The 10,273-nt window shown below is 34.0% G+C and overlaps 1 pseudogene; it reads right to left on the reverse strand.

The window, feature by feature from the left end:
* Positions 1 to 5,530: 5,530 nt before the first annotated feature.
* LOC149559488 (enoyl-[acyl-carrier-protein] reductase [NADH], chloroplastic-like) lies at positions 5,531 to 9,560 on the reverse strand (annotated as a pseudogene).
* Between the last annotated feature and the right edge of the window lie 713 nt (positions 9,561 to 10,273).

Consider the following 10,273-nt stretch of genomic DNA (forward strand, 5'->3'; position numbering starts at 1 on the left):
CAAGCTAGGAATAATGACATCACCATGGACATGTTTCCACATGGTGCATACCTGCTTTATTTAAAATTTGTTCAAGTTCTCAATGCGGGCAAGTGCCCTTCATTAATTAAGACAAGATCAATGGTGTAAGACAAATTCTACTATTTATGGTCACTTCATCTACTTGGGCCAATGAAATGACTAGTTTAAACTCTTGTGCTTTGACCTATCTGACTACTGCATTAACTTTTTGAAACTTTCCATGCCCGTAAGAAAAGTACTTCCAGCTAAGCACATGTGGTAAACAGCATGGCATGACCCAATTTTCTTTCCCAATTCTGGCCACACTATGACACATGGCACAAAGGTGCATTCCCACATTCCTTGTTTATTGAGTAGTTCTTTATTATAGGCTTGCACTAGCCCTTGATCTTTGAAGGATCTATGATTGACAAAATTTTGATCATTTTTGGCAGAGAAACCTCCTTGACATCAAAACTGGCAATATATATCGGGAATCACTTTACAATTTGGCATGCCATAGCATATACTAAGGCTTCCTGATCCTGCCTTGCTATGTGTCTAAAAATTGCTTGCCCACTTTATTTAAAAGCTTTGCATCTCAACATTGTAGGAATACGGGACTTGTTGATCTGAACGAGATCAACGGTTACACAAAATTCATATCACATTGGGCTTTTTTGAATAAAATAATCAAGTAAAAAAGAATATGGTCAATGAATTTTTAAACAAACTTTTAATAAAACCATGCTTGCATAAGCCCGACCTTAGGGTAGAATGATATATCTTAAAAAACATTTTTTGAAAATTATTTCGAAGGTTTTTCAAAACTAGGGTAAAATAAGACATGGCACTAGGGTTTCTAAGAAATTCTCTGAAGAGAAAACCTTGAGAATTTAATAGAATTTCAAAGACACAAAGACTAGGCTATGAACTAGGGCAATCTAAGGGTTTGAAAAATACAAGGAACAAAACCCTAATTTGTAAGACATAAAGACTCAAATGATTTTTCACTAAAAATTTCCCAAAATTTTTGCATTGTGAAAAATCAAACCAACAGTGGCTCTGTCTGGGGATGATAGACTACTTGAGTCTATGCAAGAATTATGAATATTTGGGAGAGCATACCACATACTTGGTACGGGAATGACAACTTTTTCAGAGAGCATAGAGCAACACACTGAAACAAGAAACAAGAAACCAAACTATACAGAGAGACTATTTACAGGGATTTACAAAATATACAGAATGTACAGGAAAACCAAGAACACTAAAACTACTATTCATGGAAAACATATAATTTTAAGAAAAGTACCTCTTCAATAATTGTCCATGAACTAGCAATTCAAGAATACCTCCAGTTAAATCCTTCAAAAAAATATGAATCTTCTCCATTTTTATCACAAATGTTATATGGGCCAATCCAGATTGGGTCAAATTTACCATGCTTTCCTTTATCTTCCAATCTAGCATTCCACATCAGTGTCATGCCACCTATTTTAAAGTTCCTCTTAGTGGCTCTTTTTTCATATAAGTTCTTCATTTGTGATTGTAACTTGACATTTCGAACAGAAGACTATCTCCTTGTTTCTTCTAGTTGCAAAATATCATCCATTCTGAGTTGCATCTCATCAATGATGTCATCTTCATATAGTTGAGCAAGTTTATACACCTCCTTTAGGTTATTTTGTGGAAGTCTAGTCTATATGCCATAAACCAAATCAAATGGGGCACATCCAATGGCCCTTTTCACAGTAGCCCTATCAACCCATAGAGCTAATGGCAACTTTGAATCCCATGCCTTCTTGTTTTCCCCTAGAATTCTTTTGATAACCTTTAGTATACTCTTATTGCTTGATTCTTCCTACCATTCCCTTGAGGATGATAAGGTGATGATGTGTACTCTATAATGCCATATTTCTTGCAAAAAAATTATATTCCTCTGATCTGAAACACATAGCATTATCTATTACAATCTTTTGTGGGCATCCAAATTTGGTCACAATATTATTTAAAATGAAATTAATCACCAGCGTACTTGTTTCATCCTTAGTAGGGACTACCTCAACCCACTTGGTGAAATAATCAGTGGCTACTAAGATCCATGAATGATCACCACTGGACTTATTTGTGATCTCACCTATAAAATCAATTCCCCACTATTGAAAAGGTGCCTGCACTTCAACTAGTCTTAATGGAAAATTCCCAGAGAATTTTAACTTTCCACTAAACCTTTGACAAGCATCATAAACTTTCACAACCTCATGAGTATCTCTGAAAAGCCTAGGCCACCAAATACTAGCCCAAAGAATTTTTTGAGTAGTGGTTTTAGCCATATAGTGACCTCCACATACACCTTCATGCATATCTTTCAAAATTCTTTTAGATTCATTTTCATCTACACACTTCAAAAGTACCCCTTCCATATTTCTCCACCATAATTGACCTTGCACTATAACATACCTTATAGCTTGCAACTTGAGGGATCTTTTCTAGTTATCTATTAGCCCTGGTGGAGATTTCATATTTTACAAATAATAAATTACATCTTTGTACCAATTAGAGATACACATATCACAAATATTGTCCTTGCAACTATCATCAAGTTGATTAATTTGGTTTGCCTCTAAATTAGCTTTTGTCACCAATTTAGCCAAACCTTGACCCCTGACTAGTTTGGTAATCTGAATATCAATATTAAATTCTTGTATCCTATTAATCCACCTACATCTCCTACCCGATACCTCTTGTTTTGAAAAGATGTCCTTCACATCAACAGTAGGAACAAAAGCAATGACAGTAGCTCCCATTAAGTAACATCTAAAAGCCTTAACTCCTTTCACCAATGCATATGCCTTTTTTTCATTGATGTCATACTTAAGCTCTGTTTCTTGCAAAGACTTTCTGAAGAATGCAATAGGTTTCTCATAACCTTCTTCATTTTTTTGTAACAGTACTGTAGCAACAATGTAAAATGAAAGCAAAAGAAAATATATGCATTGGTTTGTCATAATCATGAGCTCTAAGAATAGGGGCATCTTTAATAGCTTGCTTAATTTTTTGAAATGCAATACTAGGTTCACCATCCCATTTTATCTCAGATCCCTTCTTTAGCATTCTTGATATAGGCCTACTAATCTTTGCAAAATTTGTCACAAATCTCCTAAGAAAATTGATCTGTCCAAAGAATGACTAGATGCCTTTAACACTCTTGGGTTTATGAATCTTATCTATTGCCTCTACCCTTTCAGGGTCAATCCTCACTCCATGCTTGCCAACTAGATGTCCTAACAATTTTCCTTCAGTGACACCAAAGTTACATTTCCTTGGATTTAAAGATATTCCATATTTAATGGCTCTGATGAATACCTTTTCTAAGTGCATAAAATGATCATTTTCATCCTTGGAATAAGTAGTAAGGTCATCCTGATACACAACCAAAATTTTTTCAATAATATTATAAAAAGCTACATCCATGGCCCTTTGAAAAGTAGCCCCAGCATTGGTAAGCCCAAATGGCATCCTGACATAAACATAAGTACCCCATGGAGTAGTGAAAGTAGTCTTAAAGTATTCTAATTCTTTGACAACTACTTGATTATATCCTAAAAACCCATCCATCATGGACATCAATTCTGAACCAGTGACCCTTTGCAACATGGCTTCCATATTGGGTAAACCATAATTATCTTTTAATGAAGATATGTTGAGATTCCTGAAATCAACACATAACCTTATATCTCCATTTTTCTTTCTTAATGGTACTAGATTGGATACCCAAGAAGAATGTCCAATAGGCTTTATAATCCCAGCATCTCTTAACTTGATCAATTCTTCTTGCATTTTGGGAGCCAAGGTTGGATTTATTGGCCTTTGTTTTTGTCTGAAAGTCTTAGCATCTGGTTTCAAAGGGATTTCATGTTGAAAGAGATCTTCCCTATAGGCCTTTAGATCATCATATGACCATGCAAACACATGTCTATACTTCCTTAATAGGTCTATTAGATCTTTCCTAATTTTAGGAGGCAATTTCTTCCCAATGTATACCTTTTTAGGTTTTTCCTGAGTTCCCAAGTTCACCTCCTCTAAATCCTTGGCATTATACCCATCAGTATCCATTTGTGACCTATCTTGGTTGGCAAAAATAGTTTCTAAAATAACTAGACCCTTTGGAATTTTGTTTGTCTTCAATTGTACAACTTCTTGCCCAAAAATTGTATCTTTTCCATCTACATTTTCTACATAAGCTACACAATCAATTCCTTTATCTATATTGCCTCCTTGATGTTAAGAGATTTGTTGTTTTTCAGTGTTCATAATCCTTTGACAATCTTGTTAAATTTGATGCCAATATGTTCAAAAAAATTTCATTGGACTGCATGAATTGCAAATCTATGGAGAGCAGGAAAGAGCTACATTTGAAAATCACAACAACATTTTCATTTACAACAATAGTGATGCCAATGATAAGTATGATTATGAAGAGGTTTGTGAGACTACTCTATTATCATTTACGTTTTCCTTCTAGTCAATATTTTTAAAAGTTAAGTTTTGAGAATCCCTTCTATTTGTGTTTGATATCTTTATAGGACTGGAATATTGAAACTTTGTTAAATAATAATCCAATTTAGTATATGGAGGGTTATACAACCTAGAGCAGTTAGGAAATCTATTCTAAAAAATAATGCAAAAATGTTCAGCTTTTAGATTCCCTTCAGTTTGAGTATTGATTGGCAATTTGGAAATTCCACTAAAGACAATTAAAGATAGTAATTAGAATTTTAAGCAAATATAGTTACTCACCAAGTACTCCAAGTCCTCCATGGTCAAAGTAATAGATGAAAATGTGGTCATTGTGGCCACTATCCACCACTTTACCAAGGAGGAGATCTTTCATGCACTCCAATGCCCGCTCTTTAGAAAAGGTCCCAAAGAACTCGACAAGGGCCTGAAAAGTTCTGGAATTAGTAAGGGAATTGATAGTTTCTATTCAATTTCAAGAGAAGTCTGAATGTAGGATATTTATTGTAGCAAAAGAATTGGATAATGGTCTAGAAACCCATCAGATTCATGTAGCTTTCTTCCACCTAAGCCAGAAGATATAACTTGAAAATTCAATAGGAATTGGATGATCCAAACATATAACTTGAAAATTCAATAGAAATTGGATGATCCAATAATCTAGGAGTATATCAAAACCAATATAATTGATGAAAAACTATTCAAAACTAGCATATTCAAATAATTATCACAAGTAGATGAATGACTGTCATGTGAGCAAAAATTCCTCTACACATATCCAATGTTTTTATGATTAACATTTTCATTTGGAGAAGAACAACCTCCTATTTCTGATTTCTCAGGTCTTTTGGTAATAAAAAGATATTTTTATGTTGGCTACCAATTAAAATATGTGAACATCATGACAAACTACCTATTCTTTAACAAATGAAAAATGACTACTTCTAGAAGAAAATTGATAGCAAAAAACCTCTTGATTCACTTAAGACTAGTCAATCTATAAAAAAAATCATGCTGGAACCTTGCTTTTCTTTGCTTATGGCATTAACAATTCAAAGAATGCTAGACTATCAACTTTGACTCCCATAGCGTGCAACCCATTGTCCACATAGGTAATTGTTCTAGTTATTGTAGAAGCTAGTGGAGAGGACAAAAATGTAGCAGCATTTCCAACCTCATCTGAAAAACCAATTCATAAACCATATATTAGATAAAGTTAACCTATTTCTTGATGAACAACATAGCCTAGCCATACAGAAACATAGTATTTGTTTGGAAAAAAATCATTTAACAATGAAATTTAATTACCCACTAGAAACTCCTACAAGGGATCATTTGTAGTTGAGTAGTCAATCATGGTATCTATAAATCCAATGGCCTTCGTAGCTTTTCTACTCAAAGGTCATGCAAAGTGGAAAGATGAAGGACAAGACAATGATAAATATAGTATAAGTACATAATGGGATCAATCCTCCACTTAAGATCAAGAAATTTCATTGGCATCAAAGTTTGTTCCTCTAACAGTACCTACTAAAATTGTATTTACTCTTACATTGTAGTGCCTTCCTACTTCAAATGCAAGCACCTAAAGATTTAGGTAATCAGTCAGAGCTTTCCAAAATTGAATATGTACAGGTTAAGTTATAATGCTTTATCAGGATTTCAATTGCACAATTTTTAATTTAATCTCAATGGACCCATTTTATGAGTAGTGGTTCACTTAGATCTATCTCTCATGAGCATGACTAGTCCACTTAGCACTCACTGCATCAAGGTGATGCTATTAGAAGTGAAGCATCACAACTTCCCAAGAGGTCACATATCCCAACACTATTCTGACTCAAGCATACTTAACCATTGAGTTTTCCCCTAAGATCAAACCCAATTAGCTTTCTTCCCCATTTGCAAAATCTTCAGCAAGCATTGTGCATTATGAATGATTCATTCTAGAGTCCTTTAAAGAATCTCCTATTTCACAAACTACCCATCAAACTAAACCATTATCCTATTTATCCTATGCACAAAAGCTAAGGAATGCCCTACAACACTTTCATATAACTATGTTCATATATCAATTCACATTGTAACACCTATATTCCAACAAAAAAAGAAGCATTGTGCATTATGAACCATTCATTCTAGATTCCTTTTAAGAATCTCCTATTTCACAAAATAGCTGTCAAACTAAACCATTATCCTATTTATCATATGCACAAAAGCTAAAGAAATGCCCTGCCAACACTTTCATAATAACTATGTTAATATATCAATTCACATTGTAACACCTATATTCTTAAAAAAATGAAGCAACAATATATGTTGGAATACCCTAGTCTCACTTTTAAGAGAATATTTTGGAGAGCTCATTCCACCGCCATATCTGCAAGTAACCCAAATTCACTTGCATATTAAGTTTACTCCTTAGGTCCTAGAGGCATTTTTTACCATATTCAAGAATGGAGAGTCATAAAAAATTCAATATTAGCTTACCCTAGAATTATCCTTTCTGATGCAATATAGGTGAGAGATATTATTGATCCTCCTACAATATATGGTAAAGGAAACACATTTTGAGCATAGAAATTGGTTAGAGGATCGCTATTCTTTGCAACATGCATGCTTGACAGCAAGGAACCCAATCAACAAAAAAAGTTAACCGCATAGAAATTTTTTTGAGGATCGGCATTTTTTGCAACATGCATGCTTGACAGAAAGAAAGCTAACAAAAAAAAACATTCATTTTCATTCCATAATACATAGGCAAATATTCATAGACAACCCCTTTCAATGAGATACAAGGCAGAGACAATCCATTTCAAGTACAAAATCTAGAGTATCACAATTCTTCACAATGTACATGATTGACAATTAGGATACACAATCAACAATAGAACCTCCACTTGCATCAATATGAAATAAGAAACAACATCACATAACAGGCTACAACCCATATAGACAAGATGCACAAAACATTTCAATCAAACTAGGAACCCTACTTAATATAAGGCAAAGAATTTCCATTGTGAGAATAGATGGTTTAAGGATAGGTAAACTCCACATAGCCTATATACTTAAAAGTTAGGATGCTTGCCCACTGACAATCCATTTCAAGTACAAAATCTATAGAGCATCATAATTCTTCATAACATACATGATTGATAGTTAGGAAATGCAATCAACAATAGAACCTTTGACTTGCATTAATACTACATACGCAACAACCTTGCATAACATGCTATAACCCATATAGACAAGATGGAAAAAAAATTTCAATCAAATTGGGAACCCTACTTAATACAAGGACAAGAAATTCCATTGTGAGAATAGAGGTTGGTTTAAGGATGGGTATTCTCCACACAACTTTATACTTAAAAGTTAGGATGCCTACCCACTGATAAAACATTATTTTCTATTCAATAATACAACACCAAATTTCTCAAAGATAGGCTACTTAAACAAGATGAACAATGCATTTCCATCAAGCTGAACATGGAACTACCATGACCAAAACTCAATGTTGATAAAAAGGAAATGCAACAAGAGATTTTCTAATGAAGACAAATAGAACCTTACTAACCAGGATTCATGATTGGAATAAAGTATTTTAGTAATTATATGAAAAAATAACTTGATGCTAAGACTATTGCAAGATATCCATTTCTTGAAGTTTCAAGGAGAGGTTGAGTCACCTATCAAGATGAATTTTTATTTTATATAACAAGCACAAAAAAATAGATGACATGGACATTTAAACATTTGCCCTTACCTCTAGACCATTTGCAAGTGAATGCACAAGAATATCAATGCTTCCAAAATCTTGTTTAACACACTATGCAAGTTCCTGTTTATTTTTATGTAATCAAATATTAACACTAGTGTAGAATATAGGGCACAAACTTTTGATTAGATAATGCTGAAATATCAAGGATTAAACAATACAAACACATGATATTTTGGTTATCTCTTGATTGCATCTTTAGTGAGTGCAATGCCCATACCAAATACCTATACAGTCCAATTGGAAGCTCCATCATATCTTTTATTTGATTTTACTTGGACGATAACAAATGTTACTCCTCAAATTAAAATAATAAAGCTTAAAAAATCAAAAAATTAATCAAATATTTAAAAAATAATGTGATCTACAAAATATGATTAATAATTTAGTGTCACTATGAAAGTTTACATCTTCAAGAACATCCTTAGGGGTATCATAAACTGCATCCATAAGATAAATCTTAGAGATCTCCATCAATGACCCATTTGGCAATCTACATCAGGAAGAGATGGATCTCCAATTATATACAAGAATATTTCATTTATCAATAATAGAAGCATTTTCACTTCGCACACATGAATTTAACAAGTTTTATCAACTAGAAAGTTATAGATTCCTTATGCCCATAATTCATCAAACTTTCTCCACTTCTAGCTAGTTTCAAATATGTTCATGGCTTGAGGAGCTAAACAGTTTTAGAGACTAATCTAAAATGTTAAAATCTAAGCAAAAAAGATGTGATTACATAAGAAAGGAATAAAGAGATGATTTATTTAGTCACTAAAACAAAAGTTAAAATGTGTTTACAGATATGGCAAAGTTTTCTCTATGCAAATGTAACCAATTTTCAAGCCAACCCACTAAATTCTACTCCTACAAAAAAAGGCAGTTTCAAAGTTAATATCACAAACTAGAATCCAAGTGCCAACAAGAATTTTTGCGCCAATAGCAACTAAGGACTTTGCGGCTTGGAAGGAGAGGATAGCAAATCAAACAACCAATTGACCACTGCCCCTCCACCAATAGTCACAATGGCCCTCCTCCTGCTCTCATTTGCCCCTTTCGAATCAGCTAGTAATGATGCCACTCTCATCTTCATCCCTAACTTGGCCTCCTCATTAGCAGATGACAACATCAGCTGCAAGGATTTCATTAACACTGCGATCACCACACCCATCTCCATGCACCCCGTATACAAAGATGCCCCTTTCTCAAAAACTTGCACCTTTGCCTCCTCCAGCCTGTGAAACCCTTCCTCCATTTTTTCTCTCAACAACAATGAGTTTTTCCTACTTTTTTTAAATTTTAACATATGAAGCCCATGTTGGTCAAAATTTCAATAGACACAGGCATGGATTTTTAAAAAAATATATTTTTCCTTGCATATTCTGATGAATCTAAAACATTTTAGTAGATTGTCAAAAAAAATTGGTCTAAAAATGGGGTCAAATGTACTAGTGCTACCCCACTTGAACTTGACAATTATATGCCTAAGGAGCTAAGCTCCATTATAGAGAATAAATGGCATTACCATCTTAATATGGAGAATGAAATAAGGGAGTCAACATTGGCTCATGTGATGCTAGACCTTACAAAAGTTCAAATAAGCAAGGCCAATAAGAAACATGGGAGCAAATTTGCACCCAAATTTAGAGCCTTTAGTATTTTACAGAATAGAATAGAGGGTGTTGTAAAGAAATCCACACAAATGTAGAAATTGATTTATGGATTGACTACTATCAAGGAAGGGCAGGAAGATCCCTTTGAGGGAAGAAATGATGAAGAAGAAGAGGAGAATGAAAAAGAGGAAGAAGGAGAGAAAGAAAAAGAAGAGGAAACAGTGGAGAAGACACAACAAGGTGAAGAGGCAATAGCTGAACAGAGTGTCCAAGACACCCAATTGCTACCACCAAGTCCTCCACATACAACACCTGTAGAAACTATAATTGTAAAGGATGTTCCTAACACCTTAGG

The sequence above is a fragment of the Cupressus sempervirens genome, chromosome 5 (genome assembly GCF_028749045.1).
Source record: "Cupressus sempervirens isolate cs-2001-9-10 chromosome 5, ASM2874904v1, whole genome shotgun sequence".
Classification (NCBI taxonomy): domain Eukaryota; kingdom Viridiplantae; phylum Streptophyta; class Pinopsida; order Cupressales; family Cupressaceae; genus Cupressus; species Cupressus sempervirens.